Here is a 26,852-nt window from a genome sequence, read left to right as displayed (position 1 = left end):
CAGGCGTGCCTCCCTGTGTATGTAGCACACGTGACCACATCCTTCCCTCCCTGATGTGTTAGCTGGGGGACCCTCAGGCTGCTTCCTACAATCCTCTCTCGGGCCTATGGAGGTCTTCCCCTTCCCAGATCTTGAGTTTCCTCCCCTGATCTCTAGATGATGCCACAGCTGGAAGTTCTAGGATTGGGGGAAGGGGACAGGAGGGGGAGAGCAGGCATCCCAGATGGAGCAGATAAGAAAAGCATCTGCATCGAATCCCTAAAGAGTAGGGATGAAAAGACAGTCTGTCACCAGGAGAATAAAGGTGTAACAACAAATGTGCGATTGTGTCACTGAGTGCCATGTCCTTGAGGGTGAAGAGTGAGGGCCACCAGCGAGGGGAGGGGGCAGCTTTTCTGTAGAAGGGTAAGATGGTGGCAAAGGGAAAAGCCACAGAGAAGGAGCCCACAAAGGTGGCAGAGACCCAGCGAAAGAACAGGGTCACAGAGACACAGAGAAAGCCAGACACTGCGATGCTGACAAAGGACAGAGGCAGAGATGAGATGGGATGGAGACACAGAGAAATGGGAGAGTCAGAGAGAGCTTTTTTTTCATGTGGGCTTTCACTGTGGAGACTGGGGCCCTGGGAGATGCTCTGAGGGGCTGTCCCAGGTAGGTGTCAATCAGTGGACATTGGCAGGACAACCCCAATCAATGTGTGGACACACACCAAAGGTCAGCTGGAAGGTACCAGTCAGTACATTTTGGTCAATGAGGGTTGGTCGGTAAATATCAGCCTGAAATTCAATTAAGCAATCTAAGAAACACAGACTGATCACTCTTGGGGTGCCAGGCTCAGTGCTGGGCGTCCGGGGATGGGAAGAGTAGATGAGGCCGAGCTCAGGATCTCACAGGGCAGGTGAACACATCATGGGGAATAAAATACTGCCATTTAGTGTTTGCTGGGTAAGCACTGAGCCTAGTGTCTCAGCACAGATCACCTACCTGAGGCCTCCCAGAATCCCAGGAGGAAGGTATCAGTATCCCCATTTTCTAGAGGAAAAAACTGGGCTCAGACAGGTGAAGTTAGTACCAGACAGAGCCGGGGTTTGCACCCAGCTGCTTTGGATCTCCAAAGGTGCTGTACTGGCCTACAGTGTGTTGCCAGGTCTCCGATCAGCACCAGAGGGTTGAACGTGGGCGCAGGTGTGCTGTTTATCTGATGGCATGTCATTGGAGGGAGCGAGAACTGGTGGGAGGGAAGCCCAGGAAGAGAGGACAGCCAGGGCACACAGGCAAGGTGTTCCGGGCTCAGCTTGTATCTTCCCTGCCCGAATCATGGGATTAGCCTTTTCTTTAAAGAACCCTGGTCTCTTTTGGTGGAGAATGGTATCTAGGAAACAAGATCTAGGTGGCTGGTGTGCTAGTTGCCTCTCTGGGGCAAGACGGAGGCCACTGGCGGAAGGGAGCGCAAGGTCAGAGCTGGGGCAGGACTGGGATCTGGGGTCCGGGGCGGGAGGGGCTGCAGGAGTGGGCCACATGACCTGGTGGTGGGGACGGGTGAGGCGGAGATCCTGGGGGCGGGGCCTGGGGAGGAGGCTCGGTTCTGGCGGGCGGCTCCTTTATTTCACGCAGCCTCTTGAAGAGCTCCTCCCTGTGAAACCATCCATTCCTCTTCATCGCCTTCTATCTTGTAAGCGCAACTTGACGATTTCTTTTTGAGGGCCCTGGGCTTTATCTTTCCCATCTCGTCAGTGAGTTCTTTTCAGAGGTCGCCTTTTCTGTGGCTGAAAGCTCTTCTCTCCAGCTGCGTGCCCCCAGCCCGCTCTCCCCACAGGTGCAGTGTGATGTCTGTCCTCTGGCATTGTTGTCCTCACCTTCTTGTGTTGACAGCACAAGCCCAGACACTGGAAAGCGGCTCTATATCGAACTGCTGGGGCCTCAAGCCTCCGCAAGCTGCCTGGGACACGTCAGTCCTGGGAGCCCTGATGGGGACCGCACAGGACCACAGCTCACACAGGTGGCCCCAGACTCTGCCTGGTGGGGCTTCACGTTTTCATCTTTAGTAAAAGACATGAATCTCCTGTTTCTCTTCTCTAAGCCTGACGTTCAAGGCCCAGAATAGCCTGACGTTGAACTAATATTTTAGCTCTGCCTCCCACGAACCCCCCTTTTCCATGAATGTCAACGTCTGTATGCTTGGGGTCTTCACATCTCTTTACATTTCGGTTCTTTGTATTCATCTTTTTAATTAAAAAAATTTCATGCACTTACATACTGATTGGTTGATTGGTTGAGGCATACCTTGGCTCTTTTCTTACCTTTTCCCACCTTCCACCTGCTGAAATCCTGTTCATACCACAAATGTCACCTCTCCCTAGGAGTCTATCCAGATTTTTCTGATTAGCACTAGTCATTCCTTCTGGGCTCCATGGCTCTTTTAATGGAAGTGATTACCTCCTGCCCGGGTGTTGGGTGCATACTCATCCGTCCCACAGGTTCTGGGCGCCTTCTCTTGTGCGCAAGTGCTGTGCCACGTTTGCCTGTCTCCAGCATGAAAAGGCCTGGCGCACAGTGGGAAATAATCCAAAAGGATTTCATTTAATCAAGCAGAATCATTTTCCATGGATTTCTTTTTCTTCACAGTTTGCTCTGGGATGTTAAAGCCCAGACATTCACAACTTGTCTGCTAGTTCTTTGCTATTCAAAGCATGGTCTAGAGATAGGGAGTGTGACCCCCTACCCCAGGCTAGAGTCAGAACCTGCATTTTAACAGACTCTCCAGGTGTTTCCTATGCACAGGGATCTAGCGTACTTTCTGGGGGCTGGGATGAGGGGGTGGGGACGGACTGCCATGTATGGCCGTGCCATTGTATGCTGCGCAAAGGTGATTGGCTGAGGGGGCAGCTGAGGGCTCAAAGCCAGCCAGGGCCCCACTCTCCCAGGTGTGTGCCTGAGCTGTCAGTCCCGAAGGAGTGCCTTCTAAGAACTCACGCTGAGGCTCCACGTAGGTTGCAGGTGGGAGTGGGAGGAGGTGGGGAGGGCTTAGGCTGCCATTTCTGCTGAGTCCCATTGTCATGGCTTTATCCTTTGTTGGTTCCTAACTCTTCTTCCCCGACAACAGCAATCTGATAGAGAAAATGCATATTTTGTGTTCCAGCCCTTCTGGCCTTTCAGTTCCTCAAATATGTCATGTTTCTTCCCTCCTTAGGCCCTTTAACAGGTTCTTCCCTCTGCCCTCTGTCTCCCTGTCTTCCTCATGCTGCCACCCTCTACTCCCCATCCATCACTAACTCCTGTTCCAATCCTCTGAGTCTCAGCTGAAATGTCACTTCCTCGGGAAAGCTTTCCCTCCTTCTCCAGATTGCATCAGATCCCTGGGTTGTTTGCTGTCAGAGCTCCCTGTACCTCTTCATGGCATTTATTGCCATTTATAATTAAATAACTAATTGTATAATTAGCTGTTTCATGCCTGTCTCTGCCCGATCCTTGATGGGAACGCCTCGAGAACTGTAGCCCCAGCTTCCAGCTCAGTAGTTTGTTCAAAGGTGCTCAAAAAATGTTCGTTGAATGAATGCATAAGACTCTAAAGACACGAACTACCCAGGTCACCCTGTCTTCTCCTTTCCTTGTGATGGGGATTTCAAGCCCTACACCTGAGCTTGGGTCCTGGTCACACTGCTGTGTTAACCCAAACTGTAACAATTCTGCACCCTAAAGCAGGTGAACCTGTCTTCAAAGTGAACAAAGAGATTGGCCAAATCCTGTTCCTGATATAAACCTAATACAGTTTCCCTTTGTCCCTTCCTCTGGCATAGTCTGTGCTTCTGCACTGGTTAGTCTGACCAGATAGTTAGCCAAGATGTTAATTTTCCCACTTTCCCACCTTGTGTTTCATGTATATGTAGGTAGCACAGTGCACAGAAGAATCCAGAACTCAACACTAGACTTGCTCTGGCCACTGACTATGTGACTTTGGGTAAGTTCCTCCCCTTTTCCATCTATAAAACGAGGAGTTGGGCTAGATTAGAGATGGCAAATATGTGACACACATGCTCTCATTCCCCTTCCTGCACCAGTGGCAGACAGTATTAATTGATCACTGAATTCTTTATTGCTGACTCCAGATGAGCCTTAGAATTCTTAAGGTAGTACTCTGACAGCCACTACCAGCCGATCAGAGTTGGTACTTGCGTTGAGCTCTATTTGCCATCTGAGGACCAGATGTTCCCTAAGGTTTGCTCTTGCTCAGGCATTTGAAGATTTTGTTTCCTCTGCTGTTCTCACCAGCCTTTCTAAGAAAACCTTGTCAGCGCTCATCTCTTTCCAAAGCCTCCCTCTTCTTACACCCTCTGCTACAGCCATGGGGAATACTCTTTGCTAAGAATTTTGGACATTCTTCACCTCTTCCATGTGCCACAGAAGACAGCTGTCCCATATGCATGCAAGCCAATCTCAGAAGTCCCCAAACTGACCACAGTTTTGATTCAATTCATTTGAACATGGGTTGAACATTTAAAGAAAATGATAAGCCCTCTCCTTCCTTCAGTGCCTTCCCCAAGCTTTCTGCAAATTCCTGGGGCAGTTTTTGTTCTCATGCTTACCTCTCACTTCTGACTTTTTGCTTCCCTGACTTCTCAGTCATGCACCTGTCAGCACCCCTCTGTAGCTCTCCCTCTGTGTATTGTCTCTCTCCATGCTGGACAGGGCCTCGTTTCCTTCATTCTTTTCAAAGCACCATCACCCCATGGCTGCTGTTATGCGATAGACTTGTCCTGAAGGTTTGCAGTCATTGGGGGAGGGTAGGGCAGAGGAGGGATTGCAGCCTGGGAAAGCACAGTACAAGAAACACTTTAAACTGGAATATCCATCACCTTGTTTCTCCATGTCCCTTAGCCCACACTTCCCCAGAGATGTCCACTGTCTCCCTTTCCTCCTAAGGCCCTCAGCCTACTTGCTGGGTCCACTATCCCCTATAGCCTTTCTCACACACTCCCCCACTTCCCTCTGTTTTCCCGAGAGCTGCGTGCCTCCTCTCCTGGACTGCCCGGGGAAATAGAACATTGCCTTACCTTATTATACAATTCCTTTGAGTTCAAAGAATTGCCTTCATGTATTTTCCTAGATAAGATGCCATCTCCTCTGATAGGAATTTTGCCATTCTTCCAGGATGTAAAAGCAGCCATAGTCGGTTCTATTTTGAAGAGCGATCATCGTTTCTTCTTCTTTTTTTTTTTTTTTTTTTTTTGCGGTACGCGGGCCTCTCATTGCTGTGGCCTCTCCCATTGCGGAGCACAGGCTCCGGACGCACAGGCTCAGCGGCCATGGCTCACGGGCCCAGCCGCTCCGCGGCATGTGGGATCTTCCCGGACCGGGGCACGAACCCGTGTCCCCTGCATCGGCAGGCGGACTCTCAACCACTGCGCCAACAGGGAAGCCCCCATCGTTTCTTCTTGATACTAAAGATGAATAAGATGCAGTCACTGCAGTCACCCTGTCTGTGTATCTTGCTTTCTCTGGAGCCAGAGAGTCTTTCATCTTGGATTTTCTCTGGGACTGTGCTTCACATTTCAATCTCATTCTCTCTGGTCTGGTTTCATCCATCCTTTTGACACATCAGATGGTTGCCCCACTGTTTCCAACTTCCCCAGCAGTGTGAATTATGAATTCCACACATTACTGGGAGGAGAACCTGATTGGCTCAGCTTGAGTCATGTGCTCACTTTTGTCCAATCAGCTGTAACCAGGAAGATGAAGTCATTTCGTACAATTAATGCTGCCATGGTCAACCATCAAGGGTATCCAGAAAGGGACTCACCATCCTCCAAAAGGCTCTACTATTCCCAGACTCAGTTTTCTCTTCTCGAAAGTGGGGTGATAATTCCTACTTACGGTGAAGGCCAAAGGAGCTAATGTACGTATGTGGAAGTTCTTTTTCAACTCTGTAGCACCACATACAAATGGCTACCCCGTATCCATTTCTTCTCTGGGACTGGAGGCACATGATTCCTCACTTTGCCACCCCTCAGTGAGGGAGACGTCCAGGAGCTGGAAGAAGCAGGAGGGGCTGGACGCTTCTCCTCCAGTGCAGGATTGATATTAAGCTGCATTTTGACTGGGAGCAAGTGGACATATATCTGAGGTGGCTGGTCTGGTCATGGGTCTGCTTGGGTAAGTGTGAGCTTTGTCTCTGCTCTAGAAGCTCTGGAAGTAGGCAGCAGGGTCAGCAATGAGGACACGAGTGGAGGAAGTCGGAAAGCCAAAGCCCAGGCAATGCCAGGCTCAGGATCCATGGACGTGTCTGGATTCTGGGAACAAAGGACCAGGGACCAAGCTCAGGGAGGTGCTGGTGACTTCTTCTGGATGATTTGGGTGCTGCTAAAGCCAGGTTCTATTGGAGCCTTAATCTAAAAGATTAAGGTTTTTTCCCCAAATCACATAACGCGTTAAGTGAGGGGAGAATGGGTTCAAATCCATCCTGCTGGACCCCAAAGTCACCACATCTCATTGTCTCCTATGTGTTATTGGGAAAGGCTTTTCCCCAACTCCGGATGGTTCTTCCTGTGAAAGGAGTTCTATTAGCCTAACTCTGGGTCCCTTTTCACCCATTTATTTTTCTACCCTGGGGAGATGGAATGACTCATCTTACCAATTGGTAAATTTAGGAAGAAAACCCACAATGCCTGTGTGGTGCCTCCTCTCTCACGGGATTGATCTGTTCCGGAAGAGAACCTGAGGGCTCTACCCTGCAGTAGACAGGCTTGGCCTCCCACACAGAAGTCTGCCCTGTTCGGCATTGCCGTGACCCTTAAACCCTGGATTCATTCTCCCGCCCATCCTCTCTTACATTAAGTTACATTTTCCAACTCAGCCTCTGTCTGTGACACTGTCAATGTTTTGATCTCCATCTATCTGTTTCATTAAACTTTTTTTTCTGGACTAAGTGAAAAAGATGGCTGCTACTCATTGGGCATCCCTTGGAGACCCCAACATTGCAATAGTTACTAACAATATAAATAGGATAACAAAAGGATGGTGACAACAATGAGGATAATCATAGAAATAATTCCCATTTATGGAGATCTTCCTATGTGCTAACATCCTTGCATGGATTAACTGGAAACCCTGGCAGCCACCTGAGGAGATGGAAGCTATTATCATCTCCGTTTTACATTTAAAGACACTGAAGCTTGGAGTGACTTGAAGGTTAAGCAATGTGCCGAGTCACACAACTAGTCCATGGTAAACCCCCCAGCTAGCCAAGACCAAAGCCATGCTCCTAACCGCCAGGCCATACAGCCTTCTGGAGACAGAAGATCCACAGAGATGGTGTCAATGGGGAGGGCTTCCCGGAGGAGGGGTGAACGGAGGCCCCAAGCTAAATCTTAAAGGGTAGACAGATAAATACTTTGAGCCATTCGTTTAGCAGTTCTGTTTTGCTTTGTTCATTGTCAAGTCCCAGTGGTATGTACTCCATAACTCCTGGGTGCCTCTCCTTGAATTTAGATATCATATCATTTGTTTAACTTGCTGAATAAAGTAGTTAGTACCTGGGAGCCTGCCTGCCTGGCACAATATATTGGTACAGCCTACGAAGTTTACGCCTTCAGGCCTTGCAGTGGAATTTGATTTAATTTGTCCCAAGGTTAGGGAAGACGATGGGGGACTCCGGCATCTCCTCCATCTCCATCACCGAGTTAATTCATTGAGAGTGTGGAGGGAGGCGACACTGAGCTGTTTGGGCACTAATGGGACTCCAGAAACTTTCCCACCGGAGTCTGACTTGCTTTATGATGCAGCCGAGCAGCTACAAAACTCCTTTCATGGGGAGATGCTGTCTTTCAGAGTCACAGGGACTAGACCTGCGGGAGGGGCCCTCTCAATTCATCTCATTGCTATGGCCACTGCAATGGCCTTTGCCCACAGACTGTGAGCTCCTTGGGGTGGGGACTTTATTCATCTCTGTGTTTCTGTCCCAGAAGAGGCATAGCTGGGACTCTGCCTTCCATTCACTCTAGCCTGTCTCCTCTGCGTGGTGATAATCCTCAGCTTGGAGGGAGGGTGAAACCAACTTACCCTTGGCCTCTGCTGGTCCAGCCGGCATCTGCGGTCCACTGTGCATCCAGGCCCATGTCTATGCTGTTTGCCGTTATGTTCCCCTGGATAATGGGCTTTCGTTTTGTCTCCAATGTTCTGAATTTTCTGTACCTTTTTAGTCTCTGTTCTAACCTTTTCTTCCTCTGGTGCTTTCTTCCCTGGACTGTTCCAGATGGTATAGCATTGGGAAGATCTGTAGTTCAGATCTGTAGGCTCTAGAGCTAGACGGCCTGGGTTCACACGTCAGCTGTATTGCTTCTTTCCTGTGTGGTCTTGGGCCAGTTCCTTAACCTCTCTTTGGCCTGCTTTGGTCATCTCTCAAAAGGGAGCAGATAGGGTTGTGTGAAGGTAAATGAGATAATCTACAGATAAAGAACAGTGCTGGTACATGGCACGGGCCACCTAGGGGTTAAACCACATAATGTCGCTCTCTCCCTCCACCCTCTGGGCCTCTCAGGGACTCCTCACCCTCAGGATGCTGTTGAGGATGGGTGCCTTGTCCTGCTCTCATCCTCCCTGAACCTGCGTCTCCCGGCTCCGGGTCCAGCAGTCAGGCTGGACCTTCCCCCATGGGCCTCGGCAATGGTCGGTGGATCTCAGTCGGCCTGAAATGAAGTGCGCAGGGAGGACTGGCCGGCATGTCCCTGCTCCTGACCTTGGCTCTCCTCAAGGTCATCCCAGGTGAGCTGAGATTGAAGTCTTTCCCCTCTCCTCATGGGCTGAGTGCGCTGTGGTAGAGGCCGACCTTTCCAGGTAGACAAACCAGGGGTTCTGCCCAAGGGAGGGATAAAGTGAAAGAAATGCTACAGGTCCTAAGCAAAATGTCTTGTCCTCCAAGCTCAATGCACTGGGGGAGGGGATGAGTGGGCAAGAGGAAGGGACTCAGGGATGCCATCCTGGTCTGAGGTCCCTGTGGGGCTACTCTTGTGGACAAGAGTTGGGGGCTGCTCTCAGGGCGGAGTTAGGACTTAGGGGGAAGGGGAGACACATATTTGGCTCAATATCCAGGTGACTATTCTAATAATAGCTAGAGCTGCCCCAGAGGGCTTTGCAAGATACTGAGCTCCCCGTCACTGTCACTGGAGAGGGTAAGTCCAGCCTTCTGTGGGGTCTGTTGTGCCGAAAACACTTCTCAAAAGCTTACTGTGTGCTAAGCCCTGCATTGAGCCCTTAATTATCTCAGTTTCTCCTCACTGCAACTTTATAAGGGTAGGTACACTGATCATGTTATATACATAAGGAAATTAAAGCCCAGAGGGTTTATGAGACAGACCCAAGTCAGGAAGCCAAGTTTCAGTCTTGGCCTGACCACGTCTTATATGTCACTGGGCATGTCACTTTTAGTTCCTCTAATCTCAGTTTCTGCGACTGGAAACCCATGAACTCTGTAAGTGCCCAGCAAATATGTGCTACTGCTATTTTCAGGTGAACACAGCTGATGTCAGCATCTCCTCTTAGACTAGGTCACTGTGGTCCTGGGTTGAATCAGGCTCCAGTCCCTCTTCTTACCTGCAGTCAAGTCTTAGCTGCGCCAAGAGCAGTTTTTCAAAGAGGGTTCCGCAGGATGTCGGTAGGTATCCGTGAAAAAGATCCCTTAATCAAAGCAGTTTGGGAAACAATGGGTTAAACAAAGCTAAGTAGGTTATTTACTGCGGGACTTCTCAGAGCTTTTAGAATGCTAATGCGAGGACTTCCCTGGTGGCACAGTGGTTAAGAATCCGCCTGCCAGTGTAGGGGACACCGGTTCGATCCCTGGTCTGGGAAGATCCCACATGCCGCGGAGCATCTAAGCCCGTGTGCCACAACTACTGAGCCTGCGCTCTAGAGCCCACAAGCTACAACTACTGAAGTCCGCACGCCTAGAGCCCATGCTCTGCAACAAGAGAAGCCACCGCAACGAGAAGCCCACGCACCGCAACGAAGAGTAGGCCCCTCTTGCTGCAACTAGAAAAAGCCCGCGCGCAGCAATGAAGACCCAACACAGCCAAAAAAAAAAAAAAAAAAAACAGCTAATGAGTACTGTGACGCTCCTAAAGAAGGTTACGGTATGCAGCACCCCCAAATTTATTTAATCACGTACATCTCTCCATCCTTTTATTTTTGGCATCATTGCTCAGGACTGTTTGCTGACTCTCTAAGCTAATTACTTTTGGGAAAGCTCAGACCTCCCTGGCTCTTGATAAGGGGCAGGGAGAATAATCAAGACAGGAGGCTGTCATGATAGCTAGCACCCAAGTGGAATCACAGGGACTGCCAAGAGAATGACCTTCCCCAACTCCTGGACAGGGGTAGGCATGCAGGTGCAAGATGTGGGTTCTCTGGGTTTATTTAGGCTGGTAGCAACATGGCAGTAGGGGAAATGACAGCGGGCACCGAGCCCATGACTTTGCTGAGCGTTTGGGTTTTGTTTATCCTTTATACCACTCAAGCCTGCCCCCTGTGCTTTAGTTCTCTATCCTATGTGCAAACGTTGCCCAGTTTGGTTCCCGGATCTCCTTCTCAGTTTACAAGAGCATCCAGGTCATCTAATCTTTTCCTCATTGTCATTTCTGGGTGACCAAGATTCTTAGAGACATGTTGTTCTTGCTGACCAAGATGTTTATTAATTCTACCGATTCAATACAATACATTCCTTGTCTACCAAGGAAACATGATAGATAAAATATACCAAGCTCGTGTTACCACATGCAGAACCTCTTACAAGGTATGCTTCCCTTTCTTATTATCTAGCCTAATTATTTCTCCCTGTTATAGTACAATACATTTTCCTCCTAATCACTGGTCCATTTGGGAATCATGTCTTGAAGACAGTTAGGGAAAAGAGGGTGGGGGGCTCAGTCTCTAGACTTTAGCTCTGGAAGTGCTGAAGGGCTGCTTGGTCTTTCAGCCCAGGAAGGGTCCAGTCAGCTGGTTCTAACCCTTGTGGCCTCTAGGCCCTTGTGGAAAAGAAAAATGAGTCAGCATCAGCTCCAGCGTAGTTTACTTCCCTCCTAATCGGTGCCAGGGCCACAGACACCAGGGATGTAATTACTTATGCTGTCGAGAGAAGGGAGTTCTTAAAGTGATTTATCATGGCGGTGACAGAAAACAACAATTGCTCATCACTTAAAACAATGAGCCTGCCAGCTGCTGACCATGCGGGTGTGGGCAGGGGGAGGCGGCAGCATTTCATCTCCATTGGGCTTCTTTGGCGGAGTTAATGAAACATTAGCCCCCCAGGGAGATTTCCCTCCAGGAAGAGACACCCCCTGGCATCTATTAGGCCTTTGTCAGGGCTGTGCCACCCAGATGAGCCCTTCTAAAAGGATTTAAAAACACTTATCAAACTTTTACTATATCAGGTGCTGTGCTCAGTGTTTTGTGTACATCATCTCACAACAACTGGTACGAGGTGGGTATCATCTCTCAGGTGCACTGAGACTGCCCAGGAGGCAGAGGTCGCCACAGCAGGACCACTCCAAAGGGCTGAGAGAGCCAGTTGCCATGGCAACTGGATAGCCATGCCCATGTACCTACTCTAAGGACAGGAGCTGATGACCAGGCTTAAGATTCCAGAGGCAGAAGTGAGCACTGGGGCTCTCTATGGCCCCACACTTGATCCCCAAATCAGAGGTGTCTCCTGACTCATTACCACAATGTAGCAGCTGGGATGTTCTTGTATGTCTTTTCTCACAGTCTTTGTTTTCCTCTGGCTAGCCTCTTGTGCAACAAAAGCTCTCTACATCACCGCCCTCCTCCACCTCTCTATTCCTAGGTACACGCTTCTCCAATGCCCCCTTTCTCAAGGGGCAACATAGTGCAGCGGTGAATAACATGCAGCTGGAGTTTGACTGCCTGCCTTGTAATCCCAGCTCCTCTTCTTAGCTGTGTGACCTTGAGCAAGTTATCTAACCTCTCTGTGCCTTGGCTTCCACACTTGTAAAATGGAGGTACTAAAAGTATCCACCTTAGAATTACTATAAACCTTCGAGAAGTTAATGCGTGTAAAGTGCTTAAAATGACTTTAATGTTAACTATTTTTACTTCATTAATATTTTGAGCAGTCACAGACTGTAAAATGATGCAGCAGCTATGGAAAATGGTATGGGAGTTCCTCAAAGAATTAAAAATAGAACCATCATATGATCCAGCAATCCCACTTCTGGGTATATATCCAAAAGAATTGAATTGAGGATCTCAAAGAGATATCTGCCCTCTCGTATCGATTGCAGCATTAGTCACAATAGCCAAGATGTGGAAGCAACCTAAACGTCCATCGATGGATGAAGAAAATGTGGTCTATACATACGATGGAATATTATTCAGCCATTAAAAAAAGAAAGAAATTCTGCAACATGCTGCCCTATGGATGAACCTGGAGGGCATTCTCCTAAGTGAAATAAGCCAGTTACAGGACAAATATTACACGATTCCACTTATGTGAGGTATCTAAAATAGTCGATTTCACAGAAGCAGAGAGTAGAATGGTGGTTGTCAGGGCTGGAGGGGGGCAAAGTGGGGAGTTGCTACTCAGTGGGTATGGAGTGTCATTTCTGCAAGGGGAATCAATTCCAGGGTCTGCTGTACAACATAGTGCCTGTACTTAACAATACTGTATTTTGCACTTAAAATTTTTGTTAAGTGTTTTGATAGTGAAAGCAAAACCAAAAATAAAACCCTAAAAAATTAGAAAACAAAGGGGCATGAGGAAACTTTTGGAGGTGTTGGATGCGTTTATTAGGTTGATCGCGGTAGTGCTTTCATGAGTGTATGCATATGCCCAAACTCATCACATTGTATACATTAAATTAACTGTGTGCAATTTTTGTATATCAATTATATCTCAATATAGTTGTTAAAAAGAAATAAAACTCAAAACAACAGGCAAGTATCATTAAAACAAACAAACAAACAAATAAATAAAGAGTAAAACCACTATTTTGAGCACCCACCATGTGCTGTTGCTGGAACTGTTGCTGGAGGTACAGCAGACACCCTCATGGACACAGCCTCTGCTCTCAATGCACTTAGTCTTCTCCAGAAAGCAGACATTAGTCAGATAATCATAGAAATAATTATGTACCTAAACTCATGACAAATGCTACAAAGAGGACGTACAGAAGCTAGGAGAACATATAACAGGGGGATGTGACCTTGTGCGGGAGATCAGGAAGGGTTTCCTGGGGAAGTGATGTTTAAGCTCAGACCTGAAAGACAAGTAAGGAGTCAATAGACAAAGGGAGAAAAGAGGAGAGTGTTCTAAGTACACACACACACACACACACACACACACACACACACAAACACACACACACACAGAGGTATGTGCAAAAGTACTGGGGTGGGAAGAAGCATGCATTTTTGTAGAACCAAAAGGAAGACCAGTGCAGAGAGGGAGGGTATAGAATGGGGTGAATGATGTTGGCGGTTGTTCTTATTTTCCACACCTGGTGAGTCCCAGCCTCCTTCTGCCCCATTTCCTCTCTCCCTCCTCTCAGAGAGGACAAGTGATCATTCTGACTAGTGAGTTTGGGCAAAGGGGCTGAGTGTTCAGCCCCCCACTTTGTCTCCTTTAGGGATCTTCTGCCCCTGTGGGGTGAAGCTTGTGGTCCTACTGCTCCCTGTGGCTGGAGGTGTGAGGCTGTCTTATGTGGAGGGCGGAATCAGGAAGCCCAGTGTTGCCACCTGAGCCACAGTCCCCAGTGGAGTCCCCAACACTCGAGATAGTACAGCTGGTATTTCACCCTCCATCTGCTGGCCTCCCTAAGTTCTGTGTTCAGGCAGAATCAGAAAGTGGTGTCACTTACAAGTCCTCATCAGCCACCCTCCCTTTCTCCGTTCTCTGGCCCAGAGTCCAGTCTTTCTCAGTTTGGAGGGCTAGCAGGTATTTTCAATACAACCTGTGTTTCCTTCATAGATGGAGGGTTGGGAGTGCGGGAAAGGAGTCTGGGAACCTCTTTAAGATTGGGAGGTCCAGAGATTCAATTACACCTTTTTTTTTTTTTTTTTTTTGCGATACGCGGGCCTCTCACTGCTGTGGCCTCTCCCGTTGTGGTGCACAGGCTCTGGACGCGCAGGCTCAGCGGCCATGGCTCACGGGCCCAGCCGCTCCGCGGCATGTGGGATCTTCCTGGACCGGGGCATGAACCCGCATCCCCTGCATCGGCAGGCGGACTCTCAACCACTGTGCCACCAGGGAAGCCCCAATTACACTTTTTTTCTACCAGAAAGTGAACCAATTTTAATGGAATACATCAACAATTTAAATGGCATTACTGACTTTTCTCTGTGATGAGAAATTTCGAACTCTTGAGTTTTGCCTCTCTGAGCCCACACAGCTTCTGGATCTGGCTTGTGGCCCAGAACATGAGGGTCCCCTCACTCTTTTACCCCCTCTCAGACGGCAAACTGCCCAAGCCCGGCCATCCCTTTGCAGCTCATTATGCAAGGGATGTGCCTTCCATCTCACTTCATTCTCACAAGAACCCTGCAAAGGGAGGTCTGTGGTCCTATTTTATAGATAGGGTGACTGAAGCTCACAGAGAGGAAGTAACTGGCCCAGGGACACACAATAAAGAGTGGACACTCCAAGATTTGAGTCCAAGCCTCTATGATCTCAAAGGCCATGCCACTGTCTGCCGGGAGCCTTATTACTATGTTGTTCAGGGGTTGCTCATTACTAGTCTATGAAAGAAAGATGGGGGTCGCCTCAGAAAATTAGAGGCAGAAGCTTCAGGAGCCTCAGGCCAGGAACTAGAGCCGCACTGACCTTCACGATCCTCTTTTCATCTTGTATTTTCCTTCCTTTACTCTCACGGCAGGTGGGCTTTTCCCACTTAGTGGGGAACAGGGCCACTCACAGCCCCAGGTGCCTATCCTGCCAGTTCCAGAACTACTCTCACCTCTCAGCTCAAAGATCCCTTCCTCAGGGAAGCCCTCCCAGATTGCAAGGTTAGGTCTCCGTGTCATTTTCCTCCATTGCACTGATCACAGTTTTAACTTATACACCATGTGGTTATTTGATGAATCTATGACTCTTCCATGAGACTCAAAGCCTCAAGAGGACAGTGCCTGACACATCCCTGGCACTCCACAGACACCCACTGAATAACCTCAGCAGGTGGAGAAGAGGGGGGAAAGGCGTTCCACGCAGAGGGAATAACACATGCCAAGGCCCAGAGGAGAGAAGGAATCTGAAACTCTAAAAGCAGGCAAGTCAAGGGTCTGGTCAGATTGGGCCAAAGGCAAGGGCAGATGGTTCAGACATCGTCAACCCGGTTAAGGATTTGGGACTTTCTCCCAGGTGCAGTGAGAAAATTTTGCGAGCCGGGGAGTGATGAGGTAGGATTTGTGTTATAGCAAGATTGTTCTGGCTGTAGCAAGTGGTGAGGCTGGAGGCAGAGAGACCACGAAGGAGGCTGTGGCACCATTCCAGGAGAGGGATGAGTGTGGCTTGGAATAGGTTGGTGTCAGTGGTGTTGGAGGGAAATGGACACATTTGGGAGATAGAATGGATGGGACTTGGTGTGGGGCTGAGTTGAGAAAGGGGTGGAGAGAGACACTTGTGTCTGTAGCCCAGGCAGTAAAGGGCTGAGGGTTTGAGCAGGGGTGTGGTGGGTCCAGGCTAATGCTCAGTGGCAGGTGGAGGTCTGGTTCCCTCAGGGCTCTTGACCTCTTACACATCTCAGAGGACTGCTCTGAGCTGGGTCCCTGATAAGGTTCGCATTCAAGGGCTCAGGAGCTCTACACTCCACAGCTAGACATCATCCCATTACAGATAGCAGTTCTGGTCGCTCTGTCAGGCCACCTGAAGTCCCACCTGAGTCAGCTACAGGAGCTCAGGCAATCTTTGCTGGGCTGCAGTGCAGAGAAAGGCACCCTCATGTGGAAACCAGAGGGACAGCGCCTTCTCAGTCTGAAATGCCCAGATGAGTCAGGACAGGGTTTAGAAGGTCTGAACCAATCTGGGCTTGTTCATGCAATGCCAGATAAGAGCATCAGGGGGCTCCCTTGAGTCTTGAGAAAGATTAGCACAGGCCAAAAAAGGAAGGTGGGTTTCCTTACCTTTGTCTTGAGTGGTTTTTAACAGACTCATGGTACTTAGTCCCTAGAGGGGATTAAGGAGGCTCTAGCACAGGAGGCTGGGATTGATTGATTGATTGACTGATGATCATTCATCCAACAAATAGCTGTTGAGAGTCTCTACGTGAGGCCCTGGCGTGCCATGGGAGTTGGAAGATCTGGACTTGCTACTTGCTACTTGCTACTAATCCACCTGGTAACCTTGGACAAGCCCCTTCTCCTTCCTGGATTGATAATCATAAAAGCTATGCTTTACTGAGTCATTTACATCTTCAAGGCGCTAATCCTCTGTAGAATGAGATAATCCTCATTCTACAGATGAGGAAGCCATGTTTGGAGAGATTTAGTAACTTCCTCAAGGCCACAGGGAAACTAGGGAGAGCTGCAGTTCAAACCCAGTGCTGAAGATTAAGGGTGAATGCGCCACTCTATGTCGCATCTTGGCGGCGGGGGACCATGAAAGGATTTGAAGCAGGAGGACGACATGATCGAAATCTTTATGGAAGATGGAGTGAGTGGGGGAGTGACCAGATAGGAGTGATAGTGGTCCATGCTAGGGATGAGGCCAGAGTGAGGGCAGAGTGTCCACAGGCCTGGAGAGGAGGGTGTGATATGAACTACATTGGCAAGGGCAAATCCCTGGAATGTGGGGTCTGAGTGCACAGTGGGGTAGAGAATTCTGAGGATGTCAGTCATGTGCTGGAAAGATGGTGGAGCCACTGGCAGAGACAAGGAAGGTTGAGGAAGGACAGGTTTTAGGGGAAGGTAGACCTCTGCAACCTAAAGGTGCCCAGACAAGCAGTGATGCCTGAGAGGGCCCTGGTCTTCTTTGGTGTGAAATCCTATCTTTCTTTAATAGTTTTCCAGGTAGGGGCCGTATCTCTCTATTTAGCGTTTAAGAATCATTTGAAATTGTGTATGACAGTGTACATGCGTGTGTGTGTTTATTTCTTAGCTTTTAACCTTGGCAACTTGTGCTTCTTAAGTACTAATTACCTCTCGGACTCTGACAATTCTGCTTTCTTAAAGCAGCCTCAGCAGACTCCTCCTGTCCGTGAAAGGCCAAGCATGTGGTTGTCTGCGCGGAAGGCCCCTGGTTAGTGCTGGTCCTGGGATGATTAGCCAGGAAGGCTGAGGCTCCTGGAGCAGACAAGGTGACCCAGGGCTGGCAGCCACAGCATCTCCACAGTGGAGTCCTGGTCTCCAGGCAGAAGACTCTGCAGCAAGCTGCTGGCTGAGCTTCTTCCTGTCCCCTCCTGCCTAATGAGAAGAGACAGGCCAACCACGGTGTCTGCTGGATGGGGGGGGGGGGTAGGGTGGGGGGGCAGGGCTGTCCATGTGGACCAGGCAGATCCTACCCTGGGCAGGCTGACAGCCCCACTGTTCTCTCAGCACTGGAGGGGAAATTACCTTCCTCCTGTGGGAACATAGCGCACTGCACAGTCACCAAGCTCCCTACTCCTGGAACCAACTCTGCTGAGTTCAGAGCTGAGCCTTCCCCCAAGACAGAGCACCGATAGTTGAGGAGCAAGTGTGGGGCCTTCAAGAGATGTGAGAGGTCAGGGCTTGTCCTTCAAGGGAGAGGGTACAGGTAGCAGATATATGGAAGACATGATAAGAGCCACTCAACACTCTCATGTACTCCAGCACTGTATGCAGTGTGGTGTAGATTAGTGGTTAAAATATGTATAGGGGAGGAAAATAATCCCCCCTACTCTTTTGAATGCTTGGCCGAGACTCCTGGAATAAAAGAGATTAATAAGAGAAAAATAAACAGAAGTTTATTAACCTGTATACTCATGTTTACATGGGAGAGACCCAGAGAAAAACGAGTAACTCCAGGAGGTAGCTTAGAACTCAAGCCTAAATGCCATCTTCAGCTAAAGGCAAAAGAAAGAAAGGTATGGGGGAGGCCAGTTCTGGGGTGGTGACGAGGAAAAGCACAGTAAAGAAGAGTAAAGTTTGTTATGCAGATTTAAGTTGGCACCTTCTTCACTGGTAGGGGTCTGAAGTTGTCTCCATGGAGTAACCTTTGTTCTTCCTGGTCCAGAGCAGAGGAGGGACACATTTGTAAATTTACATCCTGCTTTTAGGCAAATGGAGGAGGGCAGAGAGCTTTTCTCATATGTGCTTCTTCTCAATTGCCTTCGGTTCAAAATAATCCTTATGTCAAAGCAGCATTCTCTGGGGTGGCATATTCTGTTTGGAGATGTCTGTTTGGAACCTCTGTCTGAAATCTGGCAAACCTTGGTTCAAATTCCACTTCTTGTAGGCAAGTTACTCAACACCTATGAATTTCAGTTTATGTGAAATGGGGATAATAACAGAGCTGACCTCCCAGAATGGTAGCAATGACTTGAGGAGATCGTATTCATTTGCGGGGGCTGCCATAATAAAGTACCACAAACTGGATGGCTTAAACAATGGAACTTTATTGTCTTGTAGTTCTGGAGGCTAGAAGTCTGAATCAAGGTGTCAGCAGTGTTGGTTATTTCTGGGGGCTGTGAGGGAGAATCTGTTCCTTTCCTCTCTCCAGGCGTCTTGTAGATGGCCACCTTCTCGTTCATGTGGCATTGTCCTGTTATGTGTATCTGTCTCCAAATTACCCCTTTTTATAAGGACATCAGTCAGAACATCAGGATTAGGACCCACCCTAAAGACCTCATTTCAACATGATTACTTCTGTAAAGACCCTATCTCCAGATAAGGTCATGTTCTGAAGTACTTGGGGTTAGGGCTTCAATTTATGAATTTCAGGGGAGGCACAAAATTTAACTCATAACTGAGAGTTAAACACCACCCTCACCCCTGTGGGTAGGTAGGGGTCCCCATTGTCTACCATTTTGGGATAGGATTTGAGATATTGCAATCAAGACACTCAAGTATGGGGTTAGATAGTACAGACTAAGCATGCTGTAAATCATCATCGCCGTCACCACCACAGTCCCTAACCTCTACCCCCCATCTCATGCTCTGTTTTAGCCCCAGTATCCTGCCTGTTCCCTAATGCTTCCTACCCTATTCATTCCCACCCTAACTTCTATCTCCTCTCCTTCCTTACTTGAGGAGTCATTCGCCATCCTCAACACAGAAAGGGTGGGTGATAAATGTCGTGAAAGGTTGAGATCATCAGGTGTGTGGACCACAGGTCCAGGCTGCTGGGTCCTGGCTGCTAAGTGAAGCCCGCCTCCCGCATCTTTGACGATCTTCACTCTGGGACTTGCTCACTTCAACCTCTAAAAGAGGATGTGGATAAGGGTTAAGAACGTGGACCCTAAAGCCAGTTACCTCCCAGCTCAAGGGTTGGCAAACTACAGTCTATGGGCCATCTGTGGCCCACTGCCGGACTTTGTAAGTAAAGTTTTATTGGGACACAGCCACACCCTTTCATTTACATATTGTCTACGACTGCTTTTGCTTTACAAATGCAGAGTTGCATACTTGCAACAGAGACCATATGGCCTGCAAAGCTAAAAATACTATCTGGCTTGTTATGGAAAAAGGCGAATATCTTAACCTCTTGTGCCTCACTTTGCAATTTATTAATTGGAAGTGGTAACGATACCTTCCTCATGGTACCTTCCTCCTATGACAATGGAGCTGTTATGATTATTTAATGATCTGATACACACCATGCTGCATTAGCTATGAGTATTATTATTACGTGAGTATTAGTATTATTATTATACAAAACTGTAGCCAGACTCCATGGACTCAGAGCCCTGTGCTCTCAGCTAGGGGTGCAATCAGGGCCCAAGGCCCGAGCACACAGCCTTGCTGGAGGACCTCAGCTTCTCTAAACCCATAGCATCTTCTGGCCTGAGAAGATCTTCTCTGGCTCCTTCTGGCTTGCATAGATAGGCCTGTGATGTCTCTCTAGTTTTTATCTCCAGGCTGCCCTAGACCTGGAATCTCACACCTGCCCCTGTCTGTGCCATCTCCTTTGACTACTATTTATTGAGAACCTACTATGTGTGCAGAAACTCTTGAGCTGAGCATTCTCATGTCTAGAGATAAATATGACATCATCCCTGCCTTCAAATTTATCGCCCTCCTTCCACTCCTTATATAACAGGGCTCCTGGTAGATCGGACCTTACAATTTCTGAAGCAGAAAAACTTATTTTAAAAATAATGCACAGTGTCTGTCTTTTAGGGTGGAGACTGTCGCTTTGTTCTTGGCAAAACCTCTTGAGTGGGCCCTTGTGGTTATGTAAATGAGAAGCAAGTGCTCTCCCTGCTTCTTGGAGAGGCCTAAATGTGATGTTAGGTGTACTGCTTAGTAATGTAAATCAGAAGGGTATTTTAGCAGAACCATTCCTCTGCAAATTATGTTCCCTTTAGAGAAATGTTTCCTTTCTAATTCTGAATCCAGACTGCCCCGTGCCTGTAAATTTTTGCATTTGTACCAAGATGGTGAAGTTTTTCTTAGCGCCCTTGTTGGAAGCGAAGGTGGAACTGGGAAAGTGGAGAGCATAGAAGGGCTGTGTAGCCTGAACTTCTGGGCACTGCCAGGGAAGGAGTGGGGAAAGGTCTGGACTGGCCTCAGCCAGCACAACCTGGTTCTCCCAGAGACCCAGATTTTGGGAAATGTGCCGTGGGATTCTCGCAGGGTTGTCTTGTCGGGGACCTGGTGCCAGACCTCACCCCTGTGGGTGGGTAGGGGTCCCCATTGTCTACCATTTTGGGATAGGGTTTGAGGACTTGGGATGCAGATCTGTGCTTGGAGAGGAAGGGCTGGCCAGCATTCAAGCAGGGAGCCAGTCCCACAGGACGTTTTGAGGTCAGGTTTGGGCCTGGATGTTCCAAGGGTGGCCACTACTAGAAGTAGCTCTAAATTGTGCATAGATAGGCCTGTGGTGTCTCTCTAGTTTTTATTTATTTATTATAATAAATAATTTATTTATTAATAAATAATTTATTATTTTATTTATTTATTTTATTTTATTTTATATAAAGGAAGTACAGTGGGCTGTACTTCCTTTTCTTTAGTCCCAAATCTTCAGTAAAGTCCTGCTGAAGTTCTAGCTTGTTCGCAGCAGTAACATAGGTAATTGGCATTAGCAAATCGGGGGAGGAGATGACCCAGGTTCGGAAGAGCAGTCAGTTCCCGAGCAAGGGCATCAGAGGCGGCCATCCTGTGGCATCAGGCAAGGTCAGCTGGGCTCAGCAGCCTCTTGACCTCACTGGAGGCGACAGCTTGTTCTGGAACACGCTGGGCTGTACCTGGGGAGACTCTCGGAAGGAGCTGGAGGACAGGTTGAGGGGTTCATTTCCAGCAGTGAGGGGCATGTTCTCCCAGATTAGGCAGGAACAGCAGTCTGTCACCCTTCATTTCTTTGCCTGCTAACCCAAACCACCTGGTGATGATCTGTACTTCCTTTTGCCTTGGAATATTTCACTGTCACCTTCCCCCTGGTTGACAGGCTGGATCTAAATACATTTAAAATCTGTTTGGCCTATTGATGTTAGACCTGACAGAGAGCGCTTGTGATAAACAAAACCACCTGTGACAGAGTGTCTGGAGCAACCAAGCCCTTCAGCACGTGTGAACAGGAGCTCAAGGTCAGGTGCCAAGGGCTCGCAAGGTGGAGGGAGGAGGGGACCTCTCAGGACAAGCGTCCCTGGAGCACGGGCCCAGGGTGAGTGTCGTGTTGGTGAGAGGGCGTTGAAAATGAAGGTGGCTGTGCAAAGTTGCAACGGGAGAGGGTAGCTTTCTCTTTCTTACTGAAGCATCTTCTGAATGTCCACTTTTTTGAGCTTGGCAGGTAACACCTATTTTCTAGTTCCCATCATTCAGTCAAATCACCAGGGCTTCCATGAGCTAAACTCCCTGACTGTGTCTGCTGTTCCTGGTACCGGATCATTCTCTGTGGGGGAAATGGGATCTGGGTAGGAACTAGCTCTGTGTAGCAAGGCAGTAGATTAGAAGGAAGTTCTGTCTGAGAGTACCTACATGAGAAATAATCACAGAGGAAAGGGTGAGAAGACACTCTAAGGAGAAAAACATTTAGTGCATGAACCAAGCCTTCGCACACTTTTGGAGCCCTGAAGGCACCATGTCCTTTGCAGAGGGACTGCATGGATCAAGCAGCACTTTTTTTTTTTTTTTTTGCGGTACGCGGGCCTCTCACTGCTGTGGCCTCTCCCGTTGCGGAGCACAGGCTCCGGATGCGCAGGCTCAGCGGCCATGGCTCACGGGCCCAGCCGCTCCGCGGCATGTGCGATCTTCCCGGACTGGGGCACGAACCTGTATCCCCTGCATTGGCAGGCGGACTCTCAACCACTGCGCCACCAGGGAAGCCCCAAGCAGCACTTTGCTTGGAAAATTCAGATCAACAGCCTGCTTTCAAACTTGGAGCCGGATGCCTGTTGGTGTAGAATGTCTGCCCGCTGCTTCCTACAGGTGATTTGCATGGGTGGTTCCTGCCCCTGGGTGGGGCCTCGGTGCTCTCTCCATGACTCTGGGTGACTCTATTCAAGAAGATCCCCAAAGCATAAAAGGAGAACAGGACTAATGGGCTGCAGGTCATGTGGTTTGGAGAGAGCCTGGTGACCTAGGGCAGTGGTTCTCTCTCTCTCTTTTTTTCCCCATTCTCCTTTATTCCACAAACACCTAGTTACAAGTTGCATAAATCAAAAAATAAAGGCAGAGAAGGGTGTGGGGAAGAGTTTTGTGATGTGTAGGTGGTGGGAAGGGAGGAAGGGGTGGAAACCTGTCCTCTCCCTGCATCCACACACAGCCCTGGACTAGGGCTATGGCCCCTGCAGTGGGGAATCTGAGGATGAGCTAGGCAAAGAGTAGCTGAAGGATGGAGGAGGCCCTGAACCCCAGAGCTCACCCCAGAAGCCCCTTGAATGCATGGCAGGGGGAGAACGGGGAAGGTGAGGGGGTTCAAAGAGAGAGCAGCAAAATGAAACATCAAGGCAGTGGATACAGGAGAAGCGGAGTCATCATGGGAAGGAGATTAAAGAAAGAAAAAATAGGTAAAGGGTCAGTGAAAGGCAGGGGCAGCAAGCAAGCCCTGCCCCTCGGAGCTAGATTGCTTGTGATTTCAGGAGAAGGAAGCTGGCCAGAGCCCAAGGAGAGACTGACAGGTCTCCTCTGCCCCCAGGGCAGAGGAGAGATGTTCTGGACTGCTGCGAGGCTGATGTCCTTTTCCTTGAAATAACGCAGACAAAGGCAGAACCTATGACTTTTCCTTTGAAAAGGAATTGAATTTTCCAGGGGAGGACATTTAATAAGTTTCACTCAGGAAGTGTCTGTTACCAATAAAGACTTAACAAAGTTAATTAGACTAAACAGCAATTATCGTGTCTCCTCATTGTTCAATTATCTGCTGAACTGGTGTTTCCTGATTAATTTTCTGATTAAAATGTATTAAACTAAAAAAACCAGCAAACAGGCCTTGGCAGGTTCCCAAAGAAGGAGGGAAGCTGCAGCTGGCTGTGCAGGGCAGTGGGCATCGGGGCCACTGAGGTTGGATTCCACCTTCCCAGGTAGGGGCCCAGGGCAGGTGACAGGGCGAAGGAAGGGGAGGTGGCATCCTGCCTGCCTGCATTCGCACAGACACAACTATCAGTGTCATCACTCAGAGTCTTCCCTTCCCCAAACCTGGGCTTCCTCCTGGATGGGGACGGCATCTTGGCAAATGGCACCTACCTGGAGGTGTCCTGCAGAAACCTAGGAGTCACCCTCCATCTCCCTTGCCCCCTCCTTACTGCTCAGGATGTATTATAATCATTTCCTTCTAAATGTCCTTGACTGCCTTCCTAGCAAAACCTCCATCCTGGCAAGAGCCCCATCCTGGCTAACTCCACTCATTGGTCCTCCATGAACTCGCACCTCTGAGCATTGCTATAGAAACCCTATAACCCTGCTGAGCGGTCTCGCTCTGAATTCATGACCACAGACCTCAGATGGGCACTTGACACTGCCCAGCAATGCCACAACACTGCCTCCCTGTGTTCCCTTTCCCACTCGGAGACAGCAGCCTCTCTCTGCTCAAACCCCCAACCCTCCCCCACTTCCTCACTGTCAGCTCACGACCTTGCCTTATACTTCACTGAGACAGAGAAACCATCAGACAAGAACTCCTGTACCTTCCCATCACTACCTTGACATACCTCCTCCTATTGCAATGGAAGACGTGTCCCTACCCTTAACAGAGGCTGACACCTCCACGCGGCCGTGGATCCTGTTCTTTCTAACCTTCTCAAGGACTTTGTTCCTGTAAATATCCTCTCTCTTTCCTGCATCATCGGTTTCTCCCCTCTCAACTGGATCATTCCCATTAGCATACAAAATGCTGTAGTACCTCTTATCTTAAAAAAAAAAAAAAAAAGAAAAACTCCCTTCAAACAGCACATAGATCCTATAGTTATTTTTTTGAATGTCGGATGCACTTCACAATCATAAAAAATAAAACAAAAGTTCCTTCTCCTGATCCCACATCCCATCCCTGTGTTGCCCATTTTCCTACCATCCTTTACAGCAAAGTTTCTCAGAGGAGTTGTTTGGATTCATTGTCTTCACGCCCACATCCCCGGTTCTCTCCTCCACATACGTGAACTTGGCTTCTGTCCTCCCTAGGTCACTGAAATTGCTCTCATCGCAGCCAACACCCACACGTTGCCCAATCAAATGGCTCTTTCTCTTTCTCCTCTTACCCAAGCTCTCGGCAGCATAACCACTATCACCTGTTTCTCCCTGAAATGCTGGCCTGGTTCTTCTCCTACCTCGCGATCTACCCCTTCTCAGTCTGCCTTGGTCTCCCCTCCTCAACTCCACATTGAAACCCTAGGGTTTCTGTACCCTCTTTTTCTCCTCTTTCTATGCTCTCTTAGGTGATCTCATACGACTTGGCTTCAACACCATGGCTTTAGATACTTTCTCTAAGCTGAGTGACTCACACATTCTTATCTCCAGCCTAAATCTCTCCCTTGAGCTCCAGTGTGAATGTCCAACTTGGAATTCCACATTTCCGCTTGGTTATCTAATAGATATTTCGAATTGAATCCATCCCAAAGTGAACTGCTGATCTCCCTCCACGCCTAAACACCCCCCCCAACCCCCAGTTTCTTCACATCTCAGTAAATACCCCCATTGTTTGCCCAATTACTCAAGCTGAAAACGTGGCATCTTTCTTGAGTCTGCTCCTCCTCTCCTACTCACATCTAACCAGCAAGTGTTACCTCCAAACCATATCTTTATTCTGGCCACTCCCCTCCATCTCCACTGCTACCATTCCAGGCCAAGTCATGTCTGTTCTTGCCTGGACCGATGTCTCCTAACATTGGCCTCTACTCTGATTCCTATAGAGCCCTGTCCCCATAGAGCACCGTATCAGTTATCAACTGCTGTGTAACAAGTCATCCCTAACTTTAGTGGCATAAAACAATAATCATTTTATTTGCTCACAATTCTATGGGTCAGCAGTTTGGGCCAGGCTCAGCTGGGTGGTTTTTTTGCTGGTCTGACCCAGGGCCACTCATTCCACTGCAGTCAGCTGACAGATCAGCTGGGGTTGGTTGGAGTAGGGACAGTCAGCTGGGGCATCTTTTCTCTACTCTATGTGGTCTCATCCTCCAGTAGGCTAGCCTGAGTTTCTTCACATGGTAGGGTGATTTGTGCCTGAGTCTTAATTTATAAAGATGACTGGGTGATGACATGGAGAAGTCAGTGCCATTGAAAGAATAATTTTTTTTTTTTTTTTTTTGCGGTACACGGGCCTCTCACTGTTGTGGCCTCTCCCGTTGCGGAGCACAGGCTCCGGATGCGCAGGCTCAGCGGCCATGGCTCACGGGCCCAGCCGCTCCACAGCATGTGGGATCCTCCCGGACCGGGGCACGAACCCGTGTCCCCTGCATCGGCAGGTGGACTCTCAACCTCTGCGCCACCAGGGAAGCCCTGAAAGAATAATTTAAAGTTACAGTTTCATCAGAAGTGAGAGGCACAGCACTCCACGTAGGGCCACAGGGAGACGCACCAGTGTCATTCAGGAGGCAGAAAGGAATGCAGGGAAGGCATCAGCCACAGCCTTTATGGAATTTCTGTGGGAAGCAAGGCCGGCCTGGGCAAACAGTTTAGGATTGGCTGGTTTGAATAATTCTAGCAGGCTTTGAGGCATAGGAGCTGTCTTTACTTGTCTGGTAGCAGGTCCTGGTTGATTTAGGACAAGGGAAATATTGGCCTGGTATGAGAATTAGATAAAGGAGGCGGTTGGGGTTATGGACTTGGGACTGGTTGGTTTATAAATGAAAGCTGGGCTCACTGACAAGTTGTTTACTGTCTAGGAATTAGCCAGCCCTGGGAGGGCAGTCACTCCCCAGCCAGCAAGGCCCTCTGAAGATGACTAGACCTCATAAAATATAGAAAGTAATAAATACGATTAGTACACAGGGTGGCAAGATGGTAAGGGTGGAAGGAAACTGTACAGTTTCTTTTGAGGTTTAGCTTTGGAACTCACAAACATTTCACTGCATTGATCAAAGTAAGTCATAAGCCAGCTCAGGTTCAAGGGAGATGGGGAAACAGGCTTCTCCTCTTGCTGGGGGCGTGGCAAATCACACAGCAAAGGGATGTGTATACAGGGATTGGAGGAAATTGGAGCCATATTTTGGAACATTTTACAGGCAGCCAGAATGATGTTTTAAAAGTAGGAATCAGAGAATATCACTCTCCTATGTAAAACACTCTAATGGCTTCCTTCCTGC

The 26,852-nt window shown here is 48.7% G+C and overlaps 1 pseudogene across 1 annotated transcript in view; it reads left to right on the top strand.

Moving 5' to 3' along the window:
• The first annotated feature begins 21,216 nt into the window (after positions 1-21,216).
• The window catches only part of LOC307185728 (traB domain-containing protein-like), a 78,687-nt pseudogene continuing 73,051 nt past the window's right edge, over positions 21,217-26,852 (top strand). The window contains exon 1 of the transcript in view: positions 21,217-21,417. The product of the transcript in view is annotated as a traB domain-containing protein-like (transcript). The remainder of the gene's footprint in view (positions 21,418-26,852) is intronic.

This window comes from Stenella coeruleoalba, assembly GCF_951394435.1.
Source record: "Stenella coeruleoalba genome assembly, chromosome: 1".
Lineage (NCBI taxonomy): Eukaryota > Metazoa > Chordata > Mammalia > Artiodactyla > Delphinidae > Stenella > Stenella coeruleoalba.
Note: the sequence above shows the minus strand (reverse complement) of the source record. Positions and strands in the feature narration are given on the sequence as shown.